Source organism: Lepidochelys olivacea, assembly GCF_965140295.1.
Source record: "Lepidochelys olivacea isolate rLepOli2 genome assembly, chromosome: 1".
Taxonomy (NCBI): domain Eukaryota; kingdom Metazoa; phylum Chordata; order Testudines; family Cheloniidae; genus Lepidochelys; species Lepidochelys olivacea.
The window spans coordinates 105,504,499-105,525,762 of NC_140411.1; the positions used below are offsets into that span (position 1 = coordinate 105,504,499).

General features: G+C 41.8%; 1 long non-coding RNA gene across 1 annotated transcript; it reads right to left on the minus strand.

Annotated features, from left to right (window-relative positions):
- Nucleotides 1-2,917: 2,917 nt before the first annotated feature.
- LOC311515162 lies at nt 2,918-20,815 on the minus strand. The gene is made up of 4 exons (XR_014710067.1): nt 20,729-20,815; nt 5,708-5,880; nt 4,120-4,317; nt 2,918-3,466 (listed from the first exon to the last, which is right to left on the minus strand). It is a non-coding gene; the product is annotated as an uncharacterized lncRNA (long non-coding RNA).
- Nucleotides 20,816-21,264: the final 449 nt, after the last annotated feature.

Genomic DNA, 21,264 nt, shown 5'->3' on the forward strand with positions numbered 1-21,264 from the left:
AGGGGTCTGGTGGTGCTACCCACTGCTGGTCTTTATGCACAAGAAATGGAAGCCAAGATTGTGGTTGCACCTGTGCAAGGTGTGTGGGGGAGGGGGGGAGTTATTGGGTCCTTTATACAGCCACGCAGGGCTATTGACAATGTAGCCCAGGATTTTTTGGCTATAACTTCAGCTGGAATGCATCAATGGCATTCTGCTGATGTACATTAGTTCTAGATCTTGCCCATTGTGCCTCTTGTGAGGAGTCTCATCATTCTGACTGTGTTTTCCTCCTTCATTTGTCCATTCTAATGGTATGTCTACACTACGAAATTAGGTCGAATTTATAGAAGTCGGTTTTTTAGACATCTTTTTTATATAGTGGATTGTGTGTGTCCCCACACAAAATGCTCTAAGTGCATTAAGTGCATTCACTTGGCGGAGTGCTTCCACAATACAGAGGCTAGCGTCGACTTCCGAAATGTTGCACTGTGGGTAGCTATCCCACAGTTCCCGCAGTCTCCGCCACCCATTGGAATTCTAGGTTGAGATCCCAATGCCTGATGGGGCAAAAAACATTGTTGCGGGTGGTTTTGGGTACAAGTCATCAGGCCCACCCTCCCTCTATGAAAGCAATGGCAGACAATCGTTTTGCGCCTTTTTTCCTGGGTTACCCATGCAGATGCCAGACCATGGCAAGCATGGAGCCCGCTCAGCTCACTGTCACCGTACGTCTCCTGGGTGCTGGCAGACACAGTATTGCATTGCTACACAGCAGTAGCTCATTGCCTTGAGGCAGCAGACGGTGCAATAGGCCTGATAACCATCGTCATCATGTCCTAGGTGCTCTTGGCTGTCTGGGTGATGTCGGTCAGGAGCGCCTGGGCAGACATGAGCACAGGGACATAAATAGGAGTGACTCAACCAGGTCATTCTCTTTAGTCCTGCCGGCAGTCGTATTGCACTGTCTTCTGGCAAGCAAGCAGGAAATGAGGATGGCTAATAGTCCTATTGCACAGTCTGCTGCCAGCCTAAGATGTAAAAGATAGATGGAGTGGATCAAAACAAGAAATAGACTGGATTTATTTTGTATTCATTTGCTCCCCCCTCCTTTTATCCCTCCCTCCGTGAAATCAATGGCCGACAATCATTTTGGTGAGATCTGTCAAGGGCACCTTGAAAACTTTAATGGAAATTCAGTCCTGCCTGGCACAGCGGGGAGAGGGATAGCTCAGTGGGTTGAGCATTGGCCTGCTAAACTCAGGGTTTTGAATTCAATCCTTGAGGGGGCCATTCTGTATGACAGTTGTTTTTGTTTCTCCTTGATGTAAAGCCCCCTCTTTGTTGATTTTAATTCCCTGTAAGCCAACCCTGTAAGCCATGTCATCAGTTGCCCCCCTCCATCAGAGCAACGGCAGAAAATCGTTTCACACCTTTTTTCCTTGCAGACGCCATACCACGGCAAGCATAGAGCCCGCTCAGATCACTTTGGCAATTAGAAGCACATTAAACACCACGTGCATTATCCAGCAGTATATGCAGCACCAGAACCTGCCAAAGCGAAACCGGGCGAGTAGGCGACGTCAGCGTGGTGACAAAAGTGATGAGGACATGGACACAGACTTCGCTCAAAGCAAGGGCCCTGGCAATCTGGGCATCATGGTGCTAATGGGGCAGGTTCATGCCATGAAATGCCAATTCTGGGCCCGGGAAACAAGCACAGACTGGTGGGATCACATAGTGTTGCAGCTCTGGGACGATTCCCAGTGGCTGCGAAACTTTCGCATGCATAAGGGCACTTTCATAGAACATTGTGACTTGCTTTCCCTGTCCTTAGGTGCAAGAATACCAAGATGAGAGCAGCCCTCACAGTTGAGAAGCGAGTGGCGATAGCCCTGTGGAAGCTTACAACACCAGACAGCTACCGGTCAGTCGGGAATCAATTTGGAGTGGGCAAATCTACTGTGGGGGCTGCTGTGATGCAAGTAGCCAACACAATCAAAAATCTGCTGATATCAAGGGTAGTGACCCTGGGAAATATGCAGGTCATAGTGGATGGCTTTGCTGCAATGGGATTCCCTAACTGTGGTGGGGCAATAGATGGAACCCATATCCCTATCTTGGCACTGGAGCACCAAGCTGGCGAGTGCATAAACGGCAAAGGGTACTTTTCAATAGTGCTGCAAGCACTGGTGAATCACAAGGGACATTTCACCAACATCAACGTGGGACGGCCGGGAAAGGTACATGACGCTCGCATCTTCAGGAAAGCTGGTCTGTTTCAAAAGCTGCAGGAAGGGACTTTATTCCCAGACCAGAAAATAACTGTTGGGGATGTTGAAATGCCTATAGTTATCCTTGGGGACCCAGCCTACCCCTTAATGCCCTGGCTCATGAAGCCATACACAGGCAGACTGGACAGTAGTCAGGAGCTGTTCAACTACAGGCTGAGCAAGTGCAGAATGGTGGTAGAATGTGCATTTGGACGTTTAAAGGCGTGCTGGCACAGTTTACTGACTCGGTTAGACCTCAGCGAAACCAATATTCCCACTGTTATTACTGCTCGCTGTGCGCTCCACAATATCTGTGAGAGTAAGGGGGAGACGTTTATGGCAGGGTGGGAGGTTGAGGCAAATCGCCTGGCTGCTGGTTACACGCAGCCAGACATCAGGGCAGTTAGAAGAGCACAGGAGGGCGCGGTGTGCATCAAAGAAGCTTTGAAAACCAGTTTCATGACTGGCCAGGCTACAGTGTGAAAGTTCTGTTTGTTTCTCCTTGATGAACCACCCCCCGCCCTTGGTTCACTCTACTTCTCTGTAAGCTAACACCCTCCCCTCCCCTGTTCAATCACCGCTTGCAGAGGCAATAAAGTCATTGTTGCTTCACATTCATGCATTCTTTATTAATTCATCACACAAACAGGGGGATAACTGCCAAGGTAGCCCGGGAGGGGTGGGGAAGGAGGGAAGGACAAGGCCACACTGTACTTTAAAACTTAACTTAAAAAATTTAAAACTTATTGAATGCCAGCCTTCTGTTGCTTGGACAATTCTCTGGGGTGGAGTGGCTGGGTGGCCGGAGGCCTCCCCACCACGTTCTTGGGCATCTCGGTGAGGAGGCTATGGAACTTGGGGAGGAGGGCGGTTCGTTTCACAGGCTCTGTAGCGGCGGTCTGTGCTGCAGCTGCCTTTCCTGAGCTCAACTGTACGCTGGAGCATATTAGTTTGATCCTCCAGCAGCCTCAGCATTGAATCCTGCCACCTATCATCTTCAGCCCTCTCTTCAGCCCGCCACCTCTCCTTGCATTCATGTTGTGCTTCCCTGCTCTCTGACATTGTCTGCCTCCACACATTCATCTGTGCTCTGTCAGTGTGGGAGGACAGCATGAGCTCAGAGAACATTTCATCACAAGTGCGTTCTTTTTGCCTTCTAATCTTTGCTAGTCTCTGGGAAGGAGAAGATCCTGTGATCCTTGAAACACATGCAGCTGGTAGAGAAAAAAAAGGGACAGTGGTATTTAAAAAGACACATTTTATAGAACAATGGGTACACTCTTTCACAGTAAACCTTGCTGTTAACATTACATACATAGCACATGTGTTTTCGTTACAAGGTCGCATTTTGCCTCTCCCCACCATGTGGCTAGCCCCTCCCCCCACTGCATGGCTAACAGCAGGGAACATTTCTGTTCAGCCACAGGCAAACAGCCCATCAGGAACAGACACTTCTGAATGTCCCCTTAAGAAAAACACCCTATTTCAACCAGGTGACCATGAATGATATCACTCTCCTGAGAATAACAGAGAGATAAAGAACGGATGTTGTTTGAACGCCAGCAAACATACTCTGCAATGCTTTGTTCTGCAATGTTTCCCCACTATGTGCTACTGGCCTGGCATGCTCAAGTGTCCTACCATGGTGGACGGAATTAGGCTGCTCTCCCCAGAAACCTTTTGCAAAGGCTTTGGGAGTACATTCAGAAGAGCTTTATGGAGATGTCCCTGGAGGATTTCTGCTCCATAACCCAGACGCATTAACAGTCTTTTCCAGTAGCTGTACTGGCTGTGAATGCCAGGGAAAATTAATCATTAAACACTCTTGATTTTAAACCATGTATACTATTTAAAGAGGTACACTCACCAGAGGTCCCTTCTCCACCTGGCGGGTCCAGGAGGCAGCCTTGGGTGGGTTCAGAGGATATTGGCTCCAGGTCCAGGGTGAGAAACAGTTCCTGGTTGTTGGGAAAACCAGTTTCTCTGCTTGCTTGCTGTGAGCTATCATCAATCATCATCATCTTCCCTGTCCCCAAAACCTGCTTCCATGTTGCCTCCCTCTCCACTGATGGAGTCAAAGCATATGGTTAGGGTAGTGGTGGCTGAAGCCCCTAAAATGGCATGCAGCTCATAATAGAAGCGGCATGTTTGGGGCTCTGACCCGGAGCAGCCATTTGCCTCTCTGGTAGGCTTGCCTCAGGTCCTTAAGTTTCACGCGGCACTGCTTCGGGTCCCTGTTATGGCCTCTGTCCTTCATGCCCTGGGAGATTTTGACAAATGTTTTGGCATTTTGAAAACTGGAACGGAGTTCTGATAGTACGGATTCCTCTCCCCATACAGCGATCAGATCCCATACCTCCCATTCTGTCCATGATGGAGCTCTTTTGAGATTCTGGGACTCTATCATGGTCACCTCTGCTGATGATCTCTGCACTCACCTGCAGCTTGCCACGCTGGCCAAACAGGAAATGAGATTCAAAGTTTGCGAGCCTTTACCTGTCTACCTGGCCAGTGCATCTGAGTTGAGAGTGCAGTCCAGAGAGGTCATGATGGAGCACTCTGGGATAGCTCCCAGAGGCCAATACCGTCAAATTGCGTCCACACTACCCCAAATTTGACCCAGCAAGGCCGATTTCAGCGTTAATCCCCTTGTCGGGGGTAGAGTAAAGAAATTGCTTTTAAGAGCCCTTTAAGTCGAAAAAAAGGGCTTCATCATGTGGGTGCAGGGTTAAATCGATTTAACACTGCTAAATTAGACTTCAACTCCTAGTGTAGACCAGGCCTAACTGTAGGCACCCTCAGTACTGCTGAAGCAATAATTCACCATATTTTGAAATTCAATAATTGGATTTGTTGAAAAAACAAATCTCATGTGCTTTGCTGTCATCAGTCTGATCCCCTGAACCATCCTCTTGCTTTGAACTTCTCTTGTCACTTTCTGAAGCCAGTTGCCATGATTTACAGTACAGCTTGTGTCCAAAAACCTCACCGGAAAAGGCCATTCTCATGCTGGCATTTCCTGCACTTTTCAGCAACAACAACAAAATAAACTGTGGTAAAATAACCCAGCTATATGAGGCTGAAAGCAAATAAAAACATTTGTGGTTGTGGAGGGATGCTGACTATGCCTGAAAGAGGTTACATCCCTTCTCTTGCCCACCAGAGGTGTTACTCTTACAATAATGTTCCCTGCTCACCAGTTTGCTTGCTTTTTTAAATCCACACAATAATCCTAAAAAGAGGAAAATAGTGTGTAGTATATTTTGAAAGGGCTATCTGTGTATAGTTTTTGGGTAAATCAAGCATCCAGCACTTGCTATGTCATGCCTAGTTGGTATAAATGTTCAATGGAAAAATCTCCTTATTCCTCCTACTCATGCTACTGTATATTTCTCAAGGTATTGAAACATTCCTAAGCAAAACAAAGAAAGAAACTGTTTGGCATGTTTCCTTACCATTATCAGCTATGGAATGGCATTGTGACTCTGTGGTTAGTGCTGTGGGCTACTTGCTCTGTCAGAGATTCAGGTTCATTTTTGTGTTCTGAGCTAGATGCTTCTTGAGTCGCTTCTTAAGCTTTCTCAGCCAGGAGGTGTTGAGAATAACGCAGATCTGTCACTTTCTGACCCTGGGAAGGAAAACAATGCTTCTCTAAATCATTGTCTAATATAATGGAGCTGGTGAGCATCAGACTGGTAGATTACCTGACCAGGGGTGGGTTTTGAGCAAGGAAATGTGAACAGAACAGCATAGTGAGGGTGTCACCATTGAGAATATACTTTTAGGGGACTCTCATAACATGAAAATATTTAAATTCACCTGGTTGTATTAGGAGCATGAAGTTTAGCCCAGACCCAGTAAAACCCTATGTCAACCAATATTACATACATAGTGTCACATAACTCTAACTGAGCCCCTATAAAGCAAGACTTCAGGTACATTCCAGTTAGTCATTTCTCTCTTTTCCTGAAATTTTTCAGAAAAAAATTTCTTTTGTCTTTAGAAGTGGAGTTCCAGAACATACCCTGATTTAAAAAAAATGTTTCTTTTAAGAATCACTGAAACAATGAAGCAGAAAGCTTAAGGTACCAAACCAGAACAATTCATTTGAGAGCCTACAGTAACAGCATCTGCTTTACCATACAACCAAGTATGGAACCTAATCCTGCTCTCACTGAAATCAATGAATGTTTTAACATTCTCTTTTATAACATACTCATCACTTTTCTGAGTAGCTGACTTCAGCAGATGAATAGAATATGCCTAGTTTATCTCAGATTGAGTTCACAGTATCAGCTGTACTTTGCCACTCATTGCTTCAACCTGCATTGCATCTACCACTAACTTACAAGAATTCCCCTAGTTTCTCTTTCTCTATGATGAATGCAATTTCTGTATGCAAATATGTGCTAGCCCAAGGGTTGGTATAGTACACATCTGCTTTTACACAAGCAGTATATATTTTTTTCTCTAAGTCTCATTAAAGAAGCTGAGTTATTCAAATATATATTTGTAATTGTGAGTGAGATTCTTATTCTGGCAAGAATTCCTCATGTCTGGGGGAAAAAAATATAACCTAAAATTGTGAGTTTTTTTAAAGTAAAATGCCTACTACACATATAAGACAGTTCTTTTATGGTAAGCATGATCAATCTGGTTTACCATATTTTTAGTTCTAGCAAATCATAATTGGCCTTGCAGGAATATTTTGCTACTGAAGAGACAGAAATAATACAAGCTCTCTCCACAGCTGCTGCTTGTCAATAGTGTTGCTGTAACAGCAACATGTTTAAACAATCTGGGATGACAGGAATTCTATTTCCTTTCTCTCTCCAGGTGGGAACCACTCCCCACACTTTCCATGATTAAAGAGAATGACCCCTATGTCAGTGGCCCTAGAATTAGGAAATATAATAGCACCTCATCGTAATGGCAGTCCCAGGAAAATTAGTTAGGGTTGCAGTGAATGAAAGTAGATGGTGTTTGTTTGGTGTGTGCAACCAAAATGTTCACTTTGTCAGTCCTACGTCTTTAAACCTATAAATTATGCATGTAAAGGTGTACATGGAGTACAAGTATGTATTGATGTTCTAGTTCAGTTATTAATTGCATTAATGATAACCTTGCATTTTTATAGTGCCTTTCATCCACAAGTATTTCTAAGCATGTCACCTAGTATATAAGGGCCGTTCTGAGCAATATTTCTATACAAGGATAGTTTTCCTATTCCTTTTTTGTTTCCTTTGTCACAACAGGTGCATTAGTTGCATGGTAGTAATTTTTTTTTAAACTGACCAAAAATATATGTGTGAGGTCTAGATGATTGTGTACAGACAGATATTACAAATGAATAAAGAAAACTTCTCCATCTGATTTTGCTAGATTTCTGGGAAAGTGTTGATGAAGACTATATGCTGTTCATACCCAGGGGTCAAATTCAGATATGCTTGTAGAGATCTTATTGATGTAAGCAGTGTCAGGATGAGGTCCACCCTGACATCTGGTGGTGAGGTGTGGCAACTTGTGGAAAAGAACTTCAGGGGCCACTCTCATTTGCATAGGCACACCCACCCCGCCTAGAATGAGGCCATAGCTGCCCAAATGGTCACTTTGGCTGCTGTGGGATTCCCAGTGTCTCTGTTATTGGGCAGGAAGAATAAATTGTTATTACCCTGATTATGGGAACTGTGCTTGGAACTGTACTTGGCCTTTCGTTATGATGGAGGGACTCATCATCAACTAAGTAGCACTTGCTAGGCAAGGGTCATGGGTTCCAAAACTCTGAATAGAGAGAGGCTGGGGACAAGTATTAATACTTGGTGGTGTGGGCCCCTTGGTGAGGGCCTTACATGCTAATTGCACTTCCTTCCCTCTTCACTGTGGAATATCTAGAGCTAATTTTGATTCCATTAGGAGTCTAGTTACAGGCTGCTGAGCTCACTTTGGGTTAATGGTGCACCAGCACTGAGGCTCCCCTACTACAAGCTGAATTCACCAAAGAGCTGAACTGACTAAGAGCTGAAATCACTGAGCGTTGTGTTAAGTAGTGGGGGAGCCTGAAGATATATGGTGGAGCAGTTGGCAGGATGGCTGGAGTGCCTTGTGGACAGGCTGGTGGAGCAGTTCATAGGACGGCAGGAGCTGCTTGTGGGACGCAGAGTGGAGCAGTTTGTGGGATGGTGGGAGCAGCTTGTGGGCTGCAGAGCAGAGCTGAGCGAAGCAGTTCGTGGGGCAGCTGGTGGAGCGGAGCGGAGGCCTATGGAGCTGCGGGGCAGTCAGCTTCAGATCATGTAAGGTGCCCCTTACCTCTCTCTACCCCCCTCGCCCCATCTCCACCCAGGTTGGGAGGTAAAGCTCTGCAGATAAACTTTCGAACTCTGGGGCTGCCCTGACCAGGGACAGAGACTTTTGGGTCATTTGACTTTTGGGACTTTGGGTGATTTGGGGTTGCTGGACTCAAGAACCAAAGGGAAAGGACATGCCCCAATTTGCTTGGGGTGGGTTTTTGCTCATGGGTTGTGTTATGAATCCTGTTGGTGGTGTTTCCCCAACATAATGCCACATTGTTTTTCTCTGTTATTAAAAGGCTTTTTGCTACACTCAGACTATGTGCTTGCGAGAGGGGAAGTATTGCCTCTTGGAGGCGCCCAGCGGGGGTGGTATATATTTGTCCCAGGTCACTGGGTGGGGGCTCCAGCTGGTTTGCATTGTGTTATTGGAATGGATCCCCTAGATATTGAACCCGGCCCTTGTTGCTGCCAACTCTGACGGGCAGAAGGGTTACACTGAGTTACAGTGGAAGTTGACTGTAGATGCATCCTGGTAGAACTTGCCCAAGGAAATTAAAAGCATACCATCTCTATTCTACCATTTCTAGCCACCTAGAAAGATGAAAAGAAGTTTTCTTCCAAATGGAGTTGTATGGGAGCTGCACATGATTCTCGGATAGAAGGATTTGGCATTACTTAGTGTTTAAAAAGAAACACACCAAAAAGCTACTTGCATCGAGACAGCAGAATGGGAATATGTGACCTACTCCATTTGGTAGCAGTTCTGAGAATGTCAGCGCCAGTCACAGTGCCATTCTACTAGCATTTTGCAAAACTACTATGTCATTCTGGAACTAACATTGTTTTCAGAGACAAGAGTGGCAAGAAAAACAGCTCCTATACTTTCAGAAAGTTTGGCTGGTAGAAAAAGGCATGGCAGTCAACAGTCCTGCAGTTTAAGGACCTGTTTAAGGATCCAAAACCCACTGTCATCCATAGAAAGCCTGCCTGTGATTTCAGGGGGCTCTGCATCAGGCCTTTAAGTACCAGATGTTTCCCAGCACCTGGTGACCTATATTTCTTCTTGGTTTTAAATACAAATTTCTGGTTGTCCTTAGCTGAAATAGCATGCAGAGTAGGGTATGCGGGGGAGGGTGGGGCTGTAAAAGGGGACATCAACATGACTTTATTTCTACTTCAGGCATTTTCTGTTAAATAATTTCTTAAAGAGTGACCAGTTGCCCTCTTGGTACTAATGGCTAGTATGTGGCTGGCTGAAGAACACTTGAAACTGGAAAGTGAAGATTTTGGGAATGAGCTAGACACTTTAGTCCAATAGCCTTGCTCAGCCTTGATACTGTGCTTGCATGGGCTAAAATTGCTAGCTCTCATTCTAAATTAATTTAGACTGGAAGAGAAAGAAGGAAGTTAATGGGTATGTGAACATTTAAACCAGAAATAGAAACAGCTAGAAATGTCAGATACTTTTCAAACACTATGTAAAACCCAGCAAATATAAAGCAAGACAGAAGATTAGCAAAATACAATGCTTCCTATTGCTGAAGAACCAATAAAAAGACTTCATACCAAAGGAATATATAGATTTGTTCTCTTCACTTTCCCTCTCCCCTGCTAACAAACTTATTACATATGTTATGACTGGCCACAAAGGAAAAATATGCTGCCCTGGAACTAAATTTTATACCCTATTAAGAATTCAGATCCTGGTCTAGCTGCCAAGATCTGAGATATAGACATTTTTCTTACATTTAAGAATAAATCTTTGGAAGATTAGAAAGACAAAACCAGAACATTGGAACTGATGAATGTTCCCAGGTTAATCACCCAGATAGGACTTCTTGAACATTATACTGACATTGAGTGCTGTCCCCAACCCTTAATGTTGTAAAACTGAAAGGCATATTTACAGCCCAATCCAGATGGACTAAAACAAAGTACAATTATTTCTTCTCAAATCGACCTTTAAATGCAGATTACAAATGGAATGTCTCCAAGATTCTGCTGGAAAAATGACCTCAGTTCCTCAATTGTTATACTTTCATTATGACATCCTTGGACGTGGTCTGGGCTGTGCTAATTAGTGACATGCCTGCTATAAAAGTTGGATTGGCAGTCTCATTTACAGAGCAGCAGCAGGAAGAGTTGTTATGAAACTAATTATAGCTATCAGCAGTGGTTCTGTTTTAAATGGGCTATGAACTGGGCAGCCTTATAGAAGCACCCACAAGTGAATTTGCTTTTAACAATGAACAGCTCTGTGAAAGTAAAGTAGTATAAATTTATTCAATCCATTCTGGAATGAGGTAGACAACTCTACTCTTATTTGTCCCCTGAAGTAAATTTCAGTTTAAAACTTAGGCCTTATTACAATATATTTTCCAATTGCTGTTACGCTGGTGTAAACAGAAAATAATGACATTGTACTCTAGAATTACAACAGTGTAGCTTTAGCTTTGCCCCACTACAAATGAGTTCAGAATGTGACCATATGTCCTATTTGGCTATTAAAATAATGGGGAAAATACAGTTATAGAAATAGATTATGCACTGTATGTTAGTTTGTGGGTCTCCTCACTGAGTATTTTACCTGTATGTTAATTTAATAACCCAGCAACATCTTGGACTGATAGAGAAAGCTTAACTCACCAGTCTTCCAGCGAGAGGAAGAGTCTAGATTTGTAACCATTACTATTCAGCTCTTGGTCTCTCTATTGTGACCACTCATTAATGTCAGTTGTGATTTCTTGTGCTCTGGACAGCTACCCAGCTACTGGGAACTCAGCTGAAACAACCAACTCTCTTCATATTGATCACTAAACAGCTGGCAAACTTCAGAACGGCACTGAACTAAGCATGGGATTTTCAAAGGCAGATTCAGTTTCAATGAGACATAGGCTTCTAAATGCCTAAGTAACTTCTGAAAATAAGAGTTAGGAGCCAGTTAAGTGTTGCAATACTGAACCGAGCAAGGTCTAAATACCTTTGACAACCTGGGCCTAAGTGACTTGCCCGAGATCACCCAGGAAGTCTGTGGAATAGTAGGGAATTGAACACCAGTCTTCCAATTCCAAGGCTATCCATTCCTCTGCCATTATGGAATTCAAAATTACCTGATTCGTTAATGTACCATGGGAATGACTTTAAAAAGAATTGGGGACTGGATTTGAGTCCTTTGACTACAAAGTAGCCAAAGACTAGTTGTGAATGTAAACTATTCAAAATGCCAGGAAGAGTGGTGCGGAGACACTGTATATTATCAAAGGTAATACTTTTCTTTAGGGCTACGAAAATGTCTAGAGCAATATGCCACCTTGTCAAACATTGTAATACTGCAACCATAGTAGTTGCTATTTAAAAATTAATGTTTACTCATGCTTACCAGACAGCACTATTTGAGAAACTGCAGTTATGTCCTATTCGAACTGAAGAGGGAGATTTACACACTTCTGTCTCAAAATCTACTGTTTGGTAACTGGGAGAAATGTCAACAGATGGAAGGAGATTTTTCTTTTAATCCTATTCTCATATTTTACAAGAATTGGTGACCATTGGAGCATCGGCAGGTTAGGGAATGCAACATTGACTACAGAATCAAGTCTTACATTTTTGGGGTTTCTCACAGTACACTACTGTCTGGTCAACAGCAGCTCTGACTTTGTTTACAGAGCAGCCTTCATCAAAATAAAAAATGGTGCTGATGTCCTGCTTTCAAGGACAATTCAGGAAAATAGCAGGTACCACACTCACAACTCGAATAAATGGATCCTGCTGGCCATCTCTTACGTGTAGTTCGCCTTCAGCACGGATAGCTAAAGCTGTAATTCCAGTGACGTAGTTAGGCTTTAAAAAAGTTAAAATATAGTTTCTTAAAGTGAACTTGCAAATACAATTTTTGCTGACAGCTTTAAAGGCGAATGTCTCCATTTGACCTTGACAATTATCAGTTTCCTATCTGGCTTTCTTTTTTTGTGTGTTTCACCAAGTATCACCAAGTTTCACGAAGTTTTGACACTGAAGAAGATAAATGACGAATGGTATCAGGTGTCCTTCAGTATTCTCAGCAATGCCCAGGGGTTCCATTTGTTTTTCAGTATACTCAGCACAGAGATGGGCTGTGCTAAGCACTTTATCGAATGTGTAGTCAAGGTGCCAGTGCAATAATCATCTGTGTAATCTGCCTTCTGGGAAAAAAAAATGTTAGACAAAAATCCCTTTTTTTCTCCTTTTTCTATTAGTAAAGCCAAACAGCTTTGGGAGAAACTGCAAGCATGTGCTAAAATATTCCTGAATTTCTTATGTCTTTATTTAGAGCTATTTTGGTACTCCCTGGATTCAAATAACTTAAAAGAGCATACAAGAAAAAAGCACCTTACTGATTTTCCAATATTTCTGTCTGAAAAAATACAAATTGTAAAATATTAAAAATAATAAAGAATAAGCTAAATGCAGTAGCTAGAATGATGAATGACTGAGATCTAAATATCAGGCAGTAATTCACTCAAGGGGTTCTATTGATCTCATAAACTCTGAAAGAAAAGTGTGAGTTGTTTATAGTCATCAGCACACTTTTAAAATTAAATTACTACTGTATATTTGACTCTACAGTGTCAGTTGTCTTTTCTGCATCTCTCCATTCTGTCAAAATGTGTCAAAAAGAAGAGAGAAATCTAGCTTTTGTTTCTGAAAGACTAACAAAACACATCAATAACAAAAAACCTTGTGTAAAATAATATTTAAATCTTTTCCCCTGTCTAATTTTGGTGATATCTCAAAAAAAATTGCTTGTAATCTACATGTAAAACTACATATAGTCATGTAATGACAATGGGAATGGAGTGTTCCTTTTTCCTCATGGTGGCCATTTATCATCCAATAAACCTAAAAGGACCAACATTCAATTGAGTTACATCTGGCCTAATCTGAAGTAATTCTGTTGAATTCAGTAGTGTTATAGGCATACAATTCAGCACAGAATTTGGTCCCTTGGATCAGAATTGTATGAGTAAGTGACAGCAAGCAGGCCATGTAAAGATTAGGGTACATAAACCCAATCTACTGGCTAAAGGGTATTTATGTAGCAACACAAACACTGAGGTAGGTTGGGTAGGTGTTTAGGTTAGGAAAAGAGACATAGTACTAACTGATAGTATATTAGTGATCAAGGTGCAGACCTGCCCATTCTGCCCACAAAGAGGGGGTCATTGCCTTTGCAGCAATGTCTCCCCCTCCCCAGAAGGCAGTCTCCATAAGCCCATATTTCTGTGTAGGTGTGGTGGCAGGCAGAAGAAGGGCCAAGGGAACACCGGGTGGGTTGGAGCAGAGCCAGGATGCTACACATCTTCCCCCTACCACACCTACAGAGATTTTAAAGGGAAAGTTATATAGCCTGAAATTGAGTTAATTTTCTGCATCCTGTACCCTATGTCAATATTGATATCATTATCCTATCAAGGTCCTAAATTATCATTGAGGAATCTAACATATGGATTTAAACACCTGAATAGGCAGTTAGTTGTCTAAGATTAGACTTCTATATTTGAAAATTGATCTCAATAGTATCACTTTAAGAACAAGGGATATTTGTAATTTTTGCTCACATTCTTAAGTCCTTTGACTGTCAATGCTGGGAAAACTTAATTCATTTGTTGATAAGATAACTCATATAGCATAAATGTTTGATTTAATAAGGTGGTTTGTAGCTTGTTAAAAACTCTCCATGGTACTCAGGTGTCAAACTCTCTTGTCTGTCTTTGAGAATACCCCCTACCCTTTTAGAAAAATTTTACCCACTTTTAGATAGTTATTTATTTATTTTGTGTATTATAGTAGCACCTAGGAGCCCCAGTCATAGGCCAGGACACCATTGTGCTGGGCCCTGTAAAAACATGGCACAAAAAAGTCCCTGCCCCCAAAGAGTTTATGATCAAAGTAAACATGACTCTAAACTCTCTACTCTGGGTATTTCACTTATCTCTTATCAAAATAAGAGGTAAGTGAAATGCCCGGAGTAGGGAAGATGGCCTGAGCAGTCGCTCTGTGCTCTGTGCATTAAGATCATTGTGTGAGCTGGGGGAAGAGAGCCCCCCCAGTCAGCCATGGAGCAGCAGCCACTTCTCAAGTGCACAGGAGTGAGGAAGATGGCTTCTCGTTCCGGCACTCTGCCGCTCCTGAGCACAGGGCACTCAAAGCTTTGGGAGAGAAAACTCCCCCCTTGAATGGGCTGACACAGGTGGTTTATCTCCCCACGCCTCTTTCACGATATGCAAGAAGCAGCCCTGGCAGAAGTTGTATCTGCCCGAGGCACAAGCTCGTGAAGGCTTCTTGTGAACAGGGAGGCCCTGTAGCCCCCACACCACTCAGGGCTGTAGCAAAAGTCACAAACCAGCCTAGTGTCTTTTAATAACTTGTAGCACCTAACTGAATACCAGGGGATTTTGTTTCACTGATCACTGCTGTGAGCGATCAGATGGGTGTACAATTCAAACCCTACAGCACATTCTAAAATCCACTTTCACACTGGCACTCACACTGACCAATGAGAACTGCTGGTGTAAGCATCAGATTGGAAAGGCTTTTCTTCAGCATTTTAATAATAATCAGCTGAAGGAAACACCATTTGTAAGCAATTATAACTTGACTGACTTAACCTAATGCCCGTCCTTCCAAGGGGTCTATACAGCAAAAGCTTTGTATGGGCTAGCCTACCTGAGCTAGCTACCAGAGCAGTGAAGTTAACCCACCGTGGGGTATTGAGCCAAATACATAGCCAGGGTCTTTGCCAGGATTATACTACCTATGCTGAAGCCCATGTTGCTCTGCCTTCACTGCCACGGTTACCTGTGCAAGCTGGATGCAAGCTAGTTTGGGTAGGCTAGCCTATGCAAAGCTTTTGCTGTGTAGACATACCCTAAAGTAAAGATTTTCCTTCCGGCTGTATGCCCGATTTCTGGAAATTCATTGTTTTATGAATTTGTATACAGTGATCATTTGGTTGTAACACTCCAAAAGGGAGTTGCAAAAAACTGTCCATTATAGCCTTGCAAACATTTTTGCAGCTGCTTGTCACGGGGCTAGTTTCATTGACTTCAGTGGCACTGCTCAAGATAGAGGTAAATATGTAAGGACCGTTTGCAGGATTGGCCCTATTATCAGAATTCCACTGCATATAAAAATCCCACTCACTGAAACTGAGAAATAAAGGACTAGAATTACAAGTGATGATTATGTAGTTCTGATACAGTGAAACTCCCTTTGAGGTCATTTGTTGTTTTGCTTGAGTAACAACTGTATGCTTAAACCAAATAGATATAAAATAGTACATAGAGCCTACTATTCAAAACTCATCTTCCCAATAAACACAGATTTGTCAATAATAGAAAGCATTTGCAGCTAAATTTCAGAAAGAGAAGTAAATTGGGTAGAAAGTTCCTTTCTAGAATACTTATTAAATAATGATGGCATACTACTCTGTGCATTAATGGCTGTTCCCCAGAAACTTGCCAGGCTTAAGTAATTGTCAGCAAGGACTAACAGTTCCAAGGGAAGATAAGAGTCTGCATAATGCATAAAACACGTTTATAATACATCACAAACATTCAAACAGTTGTGACTACAACACATTTAGTTCTTTACTATGGATATGCAGTAGATCTTAAGTTAAAACATTTGGTTTAGTTTGGGCTTTGATTTGGAACATTCTGATTTAGGTATTGACAAGATATCATTGGTTTTTAATCTAACTGGATCAGTTTATTCATTCCACTGTAATGCTGTTTTTCATACTGTATTTTAACCTACAGTAAGACCTTACTGAAAGAATAAAAGTTGAAGGGAGTGAAGGATTCTCAATCAATTGACATACTGCCATCAGCTTCTCAGTAATTTTCAATTCTTATGCATGAATCTCATGGCAGAGCATAAATATATTTATTGCAAAAATGTAATATATATTTATAGTAAAATATATGAATATATTTTTGCCATTTTGAAAGCCTATTAAGTCTATTGCCCAGCAAATTATTATTATTATTTTTTAAGTTCTATGGGAAGAAAAGGGACATAGAAAAGACAGAGAAGTTTTTTTATGAATTACAAATGAAAGTTTAATCCTGACAAGGCTTTATTTGTTCAAGTGTCAAATCCCATCTCTGGCTCCTCAAAAAGCCAATTATGAGAAAAGAATCTCTGCTCCTGCTGTCATTAGCAGATAGACATTGATGACAGTTTAACTTGATTTCAGCACAGCTCTTGGGCCACAGCTGCTTACCAGGCAATCTAAGTACCACTCGAACACTCAGTCACAGATTGACCTTGTGGTAATTGAGGTTATGAAAAGGCTCTTGTTCTCTAAAATCTCAAATGAACACCTCTCCCTGCAGGAGACAGCAGGATACTCAACAGTGGCAGGTCTGTTGAACCAGTAAGAACCTTTCCTCATCTCTGGCCTGTACTGGGGTCATAGTGAGAAAGTAATGTCTACAATGGGATATGAGGAAGTAGTAGATCAGCCAAATTAAAACTGAATTATTTAGACTCTGCAATTATTTTACCTTCATCATGCCACTCCCTACCACCTCCCCAGAAGACATGCTAAGTGTTTGGAAACTCATTGTTTAGCACTTTCCTCTCTGGAATCACAAGAGGGTTTTCATAGTTTTGAACATGTTGGCATTTTATCATAGAATCATAGAATATCAGGGTTGGAAGGGACCTCAGGAGGTCATCTAGTCCAACCCCCTGCTCAAAAGCAGGACCCGTACCCAATTAAATCATCCCAGCCAGGGCTTTGTCAAGCCTGACCTTAAAAACGTCTAAGGAAGGAGATTCCACCACCTCCCTAGGCAACGCATTCCAGTGTTTCACCACCCTCCTAGTGAAAAAGTTTTTCCTAATATCCAACCTGAACCTCCCCTACTGCAACTTGAGACCATTACTCCTTGTCCTGTCCTCTTCCACCACTGAGAATAGTCTAGAACCATCCTCTCTGGAACTACCTCTCAGGTAGTTGAAAGCAGCTATCAAATCCCCCCTCATTCTTCTTTTCTGCAGACTAAACAATCCCAGTTCCCTCAGCCTCTCCTCATAACTCATGTGTTCCAGACCCCTAATCATTTTTGTTGCCCTTCGCTGGACTCTCTCCAATTTATCCACATCCTTCTTGTAGTGTGGGGCCCCAAACTGGACACAGTACTCCAGATGAGGCCTCACCAATGTCGAATAGAGGGGGACGATCACGTCCCTCGATCTGCTCGCTATGCCCCTACTTATACATCCCAAAATGCCATTGGCCTTCTTGGCAACAAGGGCACTCTGCTGGCTCATATCCAGCTTCTCGTCCACTGTCACCCCAGGTCCTTTTCTGCAGAACTGCTGCCTAGCCATTCGGTCCCTAGTCTGTAGCTGTGCATTGGGTTCTTCCGTCCTAAGTGCAGGACCCTGCACTTATCCTTATTGAACCTCATCAGATTTCTTTCTTTATTCTAGAAAGGTGTGGGAGTAATGGCTTGAAAAGGTCTTATATGGTGTAAAGCACACAACCATCCGAAGTCAGCAGTTGAAGCTTCATGGAGCCAGCAGTTGAACATCTCTGGCCTTGCTAGTGATTAGCATTACAGTCAATAGGAATTAAAGTAGAGCCTTAAAATATCTTAAATCATTTAGTAATGCTAGCACTCATCTTGGCAAAAGCTCCCTGTTTACAGTGTCTCTCTATAAAGGTAAGAGTAAAGAAAATTTAACACAATTTAACTTATTTCCAGCTTCAGCAGAGTTAAAATGTTATTTTGCTTTAAATATTAAGTACAAATTGAGCAGAAGCTATAATGTGTGTACATCTTTTCTTTCATAATCTGCTAGTGGTTATTGGGCCTGATACGCCTTTCAGTCCCACTGGTGTAAATTGGGTGTAACTCCAATGAAGTCAATGAAAGATGCTGACACTGAGTATCTCTTAACTGAATTTAGGAACCCAACTTGGGGCACCTAGGTTTGAACATTTTAACCAATGTATTAAATATATGAGGCCAAATTTTATAGCCATTAATCAGCCTTAGTCAAGCAAAATCAATGGGGGTTTTGCCTAATGATGGACTGATTGTGGATGACCATGTAAGACCCATTCTCTGTTTTTTGTTTGTTTGTTGTAACACCATGTTCACAGGGAAGGGGTGAGGTCAAAATTTCCTATGCTCCAGGAATCCCCAGAAATCTTTTGGGACCTGTTACAAGCTGTCCTAACTTAGAGCAGCCTTGAAACTGCTGATTTACTCAAAGTCTGCTCTAAATTATGGCGAGAGCTGAGCTGTCCCTTGGCTGCTCTAGGGTTGAGGCAGGAGGGAAGGTAGCATAGTGTCCCCTGGGCCAGTTTCATGAAGTATTATTCAAGCATATTTGAGAATCTACCACTTTAGTAATCTATATTAGGATTGTTTCAGTTACATTTTCTTCTCTCTCTCTCTTTGCACCAAAGATAGGTAGTTATATTGAGCTTCATGAAAGGGTGAAGTAAAAGGAGAGGTTTGATTCTCCTCCTCTGTCTCTCCTTTTCTCTTTTTTCACCTTTTTTTTTCTTTTCTGTTACTCATGAAATGCAAGCAATTACACTGCCCATCTTCCCTATGTAAATAGCGGCATTTGACTATAATACAGTCAATAAAATTTCAGATAGTTCAAAACAGATGTTAGAATCCATTCCTGCTCCCACCGAAATGATAACTGCCATTCACTTTGACAGGAGTAGAGCAGGGCCAAACTATTTAACTCTTTAGTTGTTCAGAAGAGTGGTTGCAGCTGGATGTCCAAAGTGGAATCAACATTTTTTCATCCAAACATTTCTCTGAGAAATGGCTTCTCAAACAAAATGAAACTTTTTTGTGGAGAAATTTCAGTTTGGATGAATTTTTCCTGTATTTTTTCCAAAAATCTGAAATCTAATTCTTTTACTGAAAGTGAGTTGGAAAGCAATTTTTCTAAAAAGATTTCCTGTGGGAAAAAATGGCTTTTTTAAAACCAATTCCAATTGGAAGTGATCTGTCATCTTGTTTTCTCAGTGTATTGATGCTTCCTTTTATTTCTTTTTTACAGCACTCATGAAAATACACATCTCTAAGTTGCTGAGCATTAAACATGCTGAGATAGTCTCTGTTTAGGATCTGAACAGTAAGTGATGACATTGTATGGAGAGGAGGAGGGAGAAAATATTGCAGACAGAAAGCTTATTTTAATAAAGATCTACATTTAAACCCTCTGCTAGATTGTAGGCAGCCAATACTTTTCCATTTAGTGCCAAAAACTAGAGCTTATTGTGCTGATCAATACAATTTGAAGTTTAGTTGCTGACCTTTAAAAAAAAAAAGAAATATGAGACGCAGATGGCAGGATAAAATAACAGTCTAGTGCCCCTCTTTACCTGCCTTTACACTGTCCCCCTGAGGACTGTGATAGGGTCAACCAGACTCAGTTCTTCTGAAGTGAAGAACAAAAATGCTTCGTGCTCATTCCTGTGCAATATATAAATATATATATGTATATAAGCTTTTACTCCCCTCCCCCCTACACTTCTATGGTGTTATCAGTTTACACTCTGAAGCACTTTGTGGGAAATTATGAATGAAAAGATAATAAAATGGCTTCCAGCTGTCACAGTAAAACATGCACTCTGCCAACATTTTTGTCATCAATAATTCTCTCATAAACATGGGTCTCTCCTCTCATTATGCAGGCTGTCATGCTTTATTGAACCACATAATTTCACCTAATTAAAATAAGCAGTAGGTAGCTTCCTTTCTCCTCCTTTTTTTTTCTTTTTTTTTGAGCTGGACAAGTGCCAGTAATGATGTTTAGAGTATCCTAAGTGGACATCCTATTAAATATTCTTTCCCAGACTCTTCTCTGCAGTCAAACATACGGTGACTCCTGCTGCTTTCTGTTTTGTGTACTAAATTTCATCCTATTTATTTGATGAAGTAAGCACATTAGTACTCTTAGGAAAAAAGCTAAAAAAGGTTTGTTTCACAAAAGTTGGATACTGTGTAAAACAGCTGGCTGATACCAAGCCAGCAACATAAACCCTTAAGTCCCTCATAAGTGATTACACTATAAATCATTACATAATCACTCATCTGCTACTGCTGCAAGTTCTTTGTTTTGGGAGTTCTCAGATTAAAATGTTATATATATATTTTTTACCTTAGAAGAATGGCTCCTTAATTTCACCAAAGGTCCAAACTGGAATCACGTCCCAGCTGCCACATACTGTTTGGAGTAGAAATAAATCTGATCCAGCAGCGGCAGCAGTCACTACACATCAGGCAATGTGGAAATCACTTGCTAACCTGTGACATGTCACTTTAAGAGGCTGCATGGGGGTTATTTCATTCTATTGAAATACATTGTATGTGGGAATCTATATGGGCTACAAGGGCTTTTGCTAAAATAAAATCAGGCTTGGAGAAATGTTTGGTGAAAAGATTGTTGAGTTAGTGAACATGAGGATAGAGTATTATCGTGTAGATTCTCAGAAATGGTTTACTGTCACAAATAAGACTTTTGGTAGATTACCTGCTGTGTTTTCCATACACACAGATGAACAAAGATGGCAATAATGTATGTTAATAATTTATCAGAGCCTACTATGAGTCAGCTTTGTGAAGTCAATTTTATGAATAATAACAAAGTGCCACATGACATTTATTAAAGTCACAAATTTACTTTGTGCTTAAACT